Source organism: Colobus angolensis, unplaced genomic scaffold (assembly GCF_000951035.1).
Source record: "Colobus angolensis palliatus isolate OR3802 unplaced genomic scaffold, Cang.pa_1.0 Scaffold100, whole genome shotgun sequence".
NCBI classification, from domain to species: domain Eukaryota; kingdom Metazoa; phylum Chordata; class Mammalia; order Primates; family Cercopithecidae; genus Colobus; species Colobus angolensis.
In genome coordinates, this window is record NW_012110920.1 from 9,288,509 (window position 1) to 9,296,825 (window position 8,317).

The 8,317-nt window shown below is 45.5% G+C and overlaps 1 long non-coding RNA gene across 1 annotated transcript in view; it reads right to left on the minus strand.

Annotated features, from left to right (window-relative positions):
- The window catches only part of LOC105509325, a 9,838-nt gene extending 4,775 nt beyond the window's left edge, over window positions 1-5,063 (minus strand). Inside the window, exons 1-2 of the long non-coding RNA XR_001001417.1 lie at window positions 4,831-5,063; window positions 843-899 (exon numbers count right to left, since the gene is read on the minus strand). This is a non-coding gene — a long non-coding RNA (uncharacterized LOC105509325). The remainder of the gene's footprint in view (window positions 1-842; window positions 900-4,830) is intronic.
- Between the last annotated feature and the right edge of the window lie 3,254 nt (window positions 5,064-8,317).

Sequence of the window (8,317 nt, forward strand, 5' to 3'; positions counted from 1 at the left end):
AGACAGAGTCTTGCTGTGTTGCCCAGGCTGGAGTGCAGTAGAGCGATCTTGGCTCACTACAAGCTCCACCTTCCGGGTTCATGCCATTCTCCTGCCTCAGCCTCCCAACTGGCTGGGACTACAGGTGCTCACAACCACGCCCGGCTATTTTTCTGTATTTTTAGTAGAGATGGGGTTTCACTGCGTTAGCCAGGATGGTCTTGATCTCCTGACCTTGTGATCCGCCCGTCTCGGCCTCCTAAAGTGCTGGAATTACAGGTGTGAGCCACTGCGCCTGGCCTCTTCTTTTTTTCTTCCTTGCTTTCTATCTTTCTTTTTCCCTCCTCCCTTCCTCCTCCCACCTTTATTTATTTCTTTCAACATGTACTGCATGCTTACTATATATTAGGCACAGTCTAAATGCCGGAGATGCAGAGATGAATAACACATGGCCCTAGCCCTCCTGGAACTCAGTTTAGTGTGGGAGGCAGATGGAGACACAGATCATTCCAATACAGTGGTTAACAACAGAGATAAGTACAGGGTGAGCTCAGTGTAGGGGTCCCTAATCCAGCTTGGCTTGGAAGAGAAGGCAGGAAGCTTCCTGGAAGAGATGATTGGCAGATTGATTGGGAGTGGCTGAAAGAGGAGCTGGGCTCAAGGCCTTTACAAAGCAGGCCAGGCCATTCATGTGGTTTATGAGCGCTGGATAAAGGGATCCAGTATAATTGGATGAAGGGCTTTGGGGGTGTGGGTCTTCCATGAGATGTGACACCAGATTTTGATGTCACTGGATATGTTTAGGACCACAGGGGCAGGGCAGAAATAATGTCTACTACTCTGGGAAAGTACTAGTGACTTACCTCTGAAATCTGGGGACATTCTAAGGTATCTGCTCAGATAGTTGATCCTGGGGAATCCTGGAAGAAATGAAAGCTGAAATGAAAGATCACTCTTGAAGGCCAGTACATGACATATATGTGCTCAGGGGTGAAGAGTCATGTAAGGGGAAATGGGCAGTGGGTAGTCAAGGTGTGAGTGAAGATCACTGCTCACTAGAGTGGGGCAGTGAGGCTTGGGGAGGTGGAGGAGGACTCTTGGCTTCCTAAAAAGAAGGCCTAACTTGTGCTGCAAGTTTTACTGGATGCCCAGGACTCTGGAGGAGTTTTTGGGCCAGTGGACAGGCAAGTGACCACAATAGTTCTTATGCCCCACAAGGGCAGAGCCTTACATTGGCAGCTCCCTGAGTTACTTGAAGCAGGAGACCTTTTATAACCTCAAGAAGATGAGAAGAATTCTTTTGAGGGAAGCTTAATCCCTGCTCTTTGGAGATCTCGGCGTGATAGTAGAAAAAGCACATATGAGCTAGAAAAATGTAAGTATCACATCCGATGATACCAACTGCAACAATGGTAATAGCCACTGTGTATTTAGTCTCTACTCTGTGGCAGGGCTTTTCATGTATTACTTAACCCTCACAACTACATAGTGATATACAATGATAAACGGTACTATCATTCCCTCCATTTTATAGATGGGGAAATCAAAGTTTAGGAAGGTCACAGGTAGGGAGTCATAGAATCACATTTGAACCCAGATCATTCTAGCTCTAGAGCCCCTGATCTCAACTGCTGTTCTTACTGTGAATAAATACTCAGTGCAGCTTCTCTTTGACTTGACCATAGGATCACAGCCTACCTGAAACGGTAGAATAGAGAGATCCTAGAGACTGACGAACTGCATTTCTACAGCACTACTAGTTATTATGAAGATGGATAATCTAAAATTTTCTATTTCTGTAACATGTAGTCTTAGGACACTCAGTATTAGCCAAGAACATATGATTTAAGGGGAAAATTATGGATTAGAAAACAATTGCTCTGAAGTCTACTACTTTGGTAGTTGTTATGGAATGAATGTTTGTGTCCCTCCGAAATTTGTAAGTTCAAGACCTAATCCCCAACCTGGTGGTACTATTAATAGATGAGGTCCTGAGAGCAGAGCCCCATGTTTGGATTAGTGCCCTTATAAGAACAGGAAGAGAGACAGACTATAGATTTCTTTCTTTCTCTCTCTTCATGGATATACACTGAGGAAAGTCCATGTGAGGACATAGCAAGAAAGCAGCCATCTGCAAGCCAGGAAGGGAGCCCTTACCAAGAATCACATCTGCTGGTACTTTGATCTTGGACTATAAGACACCTCCAGAACTGTAAGAAAATTGATATCTGTTGTTTGAGCCACCCAGTCTATGGTATTGTGTTACAGCAGCCTGGGCTGACTAAGGCAGTAGTTAGTATCAGCAGCAGGGTGATCACACTCTCTGTGTGTGTGTCTATGAACTAGATCCTCTTAGTCAAAAGGGTTGTTGACTATGTCTTGAGACCCTTCACTCTCTATATTAGTTTTGGGTGTTCTTTTTCTCATTGGTATTTATGAATAATTTACATAAAAATGACATTTAAAAAATCTTCTGGAAAAAATATATTAGTTGGTTTATGATTCTTCAATAGATGAGAAATTGGGCACTCCCTGTCACCTGTGGCCGCCAGGGAGGCAAGAAGATAGCTTTTACAAGTGAGAGGAGAGCTGGGATCTGCAGAGACCACTGGACTGCCTACCTCCCTCCTTGCTCTGAGAGTCTTCTGTGGGTCTGAGGGAGGCACAGATCATCTCTACAAGCTGTCTGGGCTCCCAGGTATTTGCTACAGGGGGTCTTGTGTGTTCAGAGGACCCGAAGCTATGGTACCCTTGAGGCTGAGGAGAAAGGTATACTTTCTCCCCTGTACAACAGGCATGTGGAGAGCTGTGGCTTGGGAGGAGAATACCAGTGTGCCTCCCACTTCCTTAGCAGCCAGGCCTCCCTCCCCAGAGGGGCTGCACTACTTCTCAACTACTAGCAGCTCATGAAATCCTCAAATAGGAGGTATATTAGTCAGGGTTCTCTAGAGGGACAGAACTGATAGTATGGATTTATATATAAAGGGTAGTTTATTAAGAGGATTGACTCACACAGTCACAAGATGAGTCCCATAATAAGAGCAAGGAAGCCAGTTCGAGCCCCAAAGCTGAAGAACTTGGAGTCTGATATTCGACGGCAGGAAGCAACCAGCACGGGAGGAAGATGTAGGCTGGGAGGCTAAACCAGTCTAGTCTTTTCACATTCTTCTGCCTGCTTTTATTCTGGCCACACTGGCAGCTGATTAGACTGTGCCCACCCAGATTGAGGGTAGGTCTGACTTTCCCAGTCCACTGACTCAAATGTTAATCTCCTTTGGCAGCACCCTCACAGACACACCCAGGAACAATACTTTGCATCCTTCAATCCAATCAAGTTGAAACTCAATATTAACCATCACAGGAGGAATCTGTAAAGATCATTTAGCCCAGTGCTTCTCAGTTCATAAGGTTCAGGCATTTTACCTGGGAACTTTGTTAGAGAGGATTTTTTTTTTTTTTTTTTTTGAGACGGAGTCTCGCTCTGTCGCCCAGGCTGGAGTGCAGTGACACGATCTCGGCTCACTGCAAGCTCCACCTCCCGAGTTCATGCCATTCTCCTGCCTCAGCCTCCCAAGTAGCTGGGACTACAGGCACCCGCCACCAAGTCTGGCTAATTTGTTTGTATTTTTTAGTAGAGACGGGGTTTCACCATGTTAGCCAGGATAGTCTCAATCTCCTGACCTCGTGATCTGCCCAACTCGGCCTCCCAAAGTGCTGGGATTACAGGTGTGAGCCACCGCTCCCGGTTGAGAGGAGATTCTTATTCAGGAGGTCAGGGTGGGGCCTTAGCATCTTTAACAAGTTCCCAGGTGATACTGCTGCTGCTGATCTGGGGACCACACTTTGAAGAGCAAGAATTTACTCTATGTCAAGGTAGGCTACATTTCAGTGACCATCACAGTCAAGTAAGAATCCATCCTGCTACAGAGAAGCAAATATTCTTCTTCAGCAGCTTTCTTACCTTTTAGAAGTCATTATACTTAGCAAGCCCAAATCCCTTTAATTTCATGCCCATTTTGTCAAGTTCTCCTCTCAGCAGAGATGGAGATGCAAAGTAGCCCTCTCCCATATCATAATCCTTAGTTATTTAAAGACTACTAAGTCAGATCTATTTTTAAAAGCACCACTTCTCTCTCTGTTCTTATGCCTGCGTTACCCAGGTTGGTCAGTAAGAATGAAACTCCTGGGGCACTCTTCGCTGAGGACCTGGCACTGGAAAGGAGTCTGAATAACCCCCAACTGGGCCTGGCACGGTGGCTCACGCCTGTAATCCCAGCACTTTGGGAGACCGAGGCAGGCAGATCACAAGGTCAGGAGATCGAGACCATCCTGGTTAACATGGTGAAACCCCAACTCTACTAAAAAATACAAAAAAATTAGCCAGGCATGGTGGCAGGTGCCTTGTAGTCCCAGCTACTTGGGAGGCTGAGGCAGGAGAATGGTGTGAACCCAGGAGGCAGAGGTTGCAGTGAGCCGAGATCACGCCACTGCACTCCAGCCTGGGAGACACAGTGAGACTCAAAAAAAAAAAAAAAAAATTAACCCCCAACCTGAATGAGAGTCCACAGGTTGGATCCGAAGTACCCAAGTCTGTGATTGAGAGTTCTATCCTCCTGAACTCTCTGCTTTTTTTCTGCCCCAAAAAGGACTACCGTCAGGTCTTTGCACCTTTGTGTGACTTTAAGTCAACATGTTTCCTCTCTCCAGGACACTTTCTCTCCAGTATGGAATGAAATTTGTCCTTTGTTAAAGAGGCTAATGGTCCCAGGTGACAGGTTATTTTTATGTATTATACCTGCCTAGGATGGCACAGTAGACATTGCCTACCAGAAAGAAGGTACTGCCACTTACAGGTTCACAGTGATATCCGGGGTGGAAGGGAGGGCTCTTCGGGAGAAAGCAAGGCATCCAGGAGGAGACCACCAAGAGGGCTTGTGTCCTTTGCAGGTTTCTGGGGGTGCAGGGTTATTCAGAAGTCTGCTGTTACCCTGACCCCATCCTCAGCAGAACTTCCTCCATCATTTCAGAAGGTAAAATGAGACAGCTAGAGCAGAGGACGAGATGGCAACTTCTGTTTTGCTTTTTTTTTTTCTGACAGCCAGTGTGTAGGGAGCTCTGTATGGGGAGTATGACTCACCAGTATTGGTCATGACTCTGGGCCCAGGATTCACAAGTGTTCCAAAATTAGCAACCGGCCGTGGTATACACCCACAGAGCAGTTAGACATTTCCCATTGAAAACACTCAATGGGAAACCTACACGGAGAAAGGGAAGGTTAAAAGAGCTGTAATTACAGTTCTTCTAGTTAGCCTAGAGAATATCTTCCTCTCTGCTTGGTCATTTATATTTCTCATTTTCTTTCTGGAGAACACATTCCTCTTTACTTCAGCATTTAGTACTTGTTCATTCATCCATTTAGCAATTTTTTTTATTGAACATCTTCCCTGTGTCTAGCACCATTCTGGGTGTGAGGGAGGCATCAGAAATAAAGCAGTCCTTAGTCTCCTGGAGTTCACGGTTCAGTGGGGGAACCTTAAGCAAGTGACCTAATCTCTTAAATTTCCTCATCTGTGAAACAGGCATAATAGGCCAGGAGTGGTGGCTCACGCCTGTAATCTCAGCACTTTGGGAGGCTGAGGCAGATGGATCACCTGAACTCAGGAGTTCAAGATTAGCCTGGCCAACATGGTGAAACCCTGCCTCTACAAAAAATACAAAAATTAGCCAGATGTGGTGGCACACACCTGTAATCCCAGCTACTTGGGAGGCGGAGGCAGGAGAATCGCTTGAACCCGGAAGGCAGAAGTTGCAGTGAGCCGAGGTCGAGCTGTTGTATGCTAGCCTGGGCAACAAGAGCAAAATTCTGTCTCAAAAAAAAAAAAAATAGGCATAATAATATACCTGATTCATTGTATATATACAATGTATGTATAGCACTCATCGGAGTGCCTGATGCTTAGCAGACATTTAATCAATGTAAGTTGTTAGCTTCTGTTGAGAAACAACTGGTGTGGGACTAAGATTATTGTTATCCTGATGTGCCTGTTGGTGCCATAGTCAGATCTTCACCCTGGGAACTTAGGGCCTCAACAGTACCATGGCTGGGAACTTAGCTACAGTGGGGAGGGACCCAGAGATGCTGAGCTTAGTATATTGCGTCCACTCCATTGGTCAAACTCACTCAATCTGAAAGGAGCTGGGTAATCGGTGAGTGCTTGATGGTGGTGATAAAGAATCTGTCTATGGTGTAATTCAATTTTGTAGTCGTTATCTTTTCCATTTTAGTGTAGGGACCCACCCAATCAGACAGCTGCACAATGAAAATAAAGGCTGGGAATGCCAAGGTGTGTCACTGGTTGTAGTCCCACGCTAGCAAGGGGAAAGTCAGGTTGCAAAACCAGTGCTGCCTGCCTTCAGTGGAGAAACCATGTAGCCTCCCAAGCCTGCAGCTTCCCTGGACCTCAGTTCCTTTCCTGGGCATCCTCCTTGGTGAGGTTTCTGGATCCCTGCAGGCACTGGTAGTTTTTGGTTTGGGTACTCATATAAAACTCCTTACAAGAGTCTGTTAACACAATCTCTTTTTTTTTTTTTTTTGAGACAGAGTCTCGCTGTGTCGCCCAGGCTGGAGTGCAGTGGCCGGATCTCAGCTCACTGCAAGTTCTGCCTCCCAGGTTTACGCCATTCTCCTGCCTCAGCCTCCCAAGTAGCTGGGACTACAGGCGCCCGCCACCCTGCCCAGCTACTTTTTTGTATTTTTTTAGTAAAGACAGGGTTTCACCATGTTAGCCAGGATGGTCTTGATCTCTTGACCTCGTGATCCACCTGTCTCGGTCTCCCAAAGTGCTGGGATTACAGGTGTTAACACAATCTTATCTGTCATTATTTGCATGTTAGTTCCTCAATAGATCCTATTTCTTTCTGTATTCCTGATAACCCTTACAAGAGCTCCTTTAGGTTTGGAAAAGGCAGAGTAGACCCTCTGGGCTTCCCCAGTGAGGACCTGGGCGGGTGGTGGCGGTAGTAGGGGGTCGGTAGACAAAGCCATCTTTAAGGAGGTGGCTTCTGCATCAGCCTTCATTGTGGGATTCCAGGCAGGTGCCTTAAAATAGCTCTGCCACTAGCTGATCACTCAACCCCATTCACAAGGGCAAACCTTCTTCTGTCAGGGAGAAAAAGTTTAAACATACAGAGGGAGGTAACTGTTGCTGTAAGTAGACTTAAAGCAAGCAGAGGGGCACTAAGTCATCTCTAAACTTCCTTCCAGGTCTTTGATTCTAAGATCTTAATTATCCTAACTGGGAAGGAGAGAAGAAAAGAAAAAACAAAAATTAGATGGCTTAGAAAGTGAGCAGAAAGTGTAAAGCTTGGAGATTTTTCTATTGAGATATGGCTGCATTTAGAGCCAATTTTTAAGCATTGCCAGGTTCACCTTTCTAAAAGGCATTTAGAAATCTGCCACTATCAGATTTAAATCAGTTCACCAATATGGCTAATTGGTGTGATTTGAAAGTTGCAATGGGGCAAGTAATCAGACTGGTTCTGGAGCCTCCACCCTTTGCTGTGCCTGGGTGCTACCTCCAGCAGGGTAGCATATTCCCAATTTTTGTGGTTTTTCAGTGGCCTCCTTTCCTAAGCCCACTGAGCATTTTCCTGTTCTTTTGCAAGGTGTTCTCTTTGTGTCAGGGTGTGGTGGAGCCACACAGGCCTGGCATGATATTCACCACTTGTTGCTTATGGAACTTGAACATATTTAACCTCTCTGACCATCAGTTTTCTCATCTGTAAAGTGAGACCACATTAACCTAGCTTATAGACTTACTATGAGAATTAAATATATAGATGTGTAGATGATCATATTTAGACTTATAATTGAAAAGCTTTCCAGTAGGTATCTTAGTCCGCTTTCTGTTGCTATAACTAAATATCTGAGACTAGGTACTTTTTTTTTTTTTTAAAGGAATTTATTTCTTACAGTTCTGGAGGCTGAGAAGTCCAGGGACAAAGGACTCCATCTAGTCAGGACCTTCTTGTTGTGGGGACTCTCTGCAGAGTCCCAAGGTAGCTTGGGACATCACGTGGTGAGGGGACTCATGAAAGAGAACCAACTTGGTTATAACAGACACACTCTTGTGATAACTAACCCACTCACACAATGATAACCTATTATCCATTAACCCAGGAATGGACTAGTTGATCCAATCATGAGGGCAGAACCCTCATGACTCAAGCGTCTCGTAAAGGCCCCACCTCCTGATACTGTTTCATTGGGGAGTGAGTTTCAACAGGGGGGTTTCAAAGGGGACAGTTTCAAACCATAACAGTAGAATTATGTGCATGT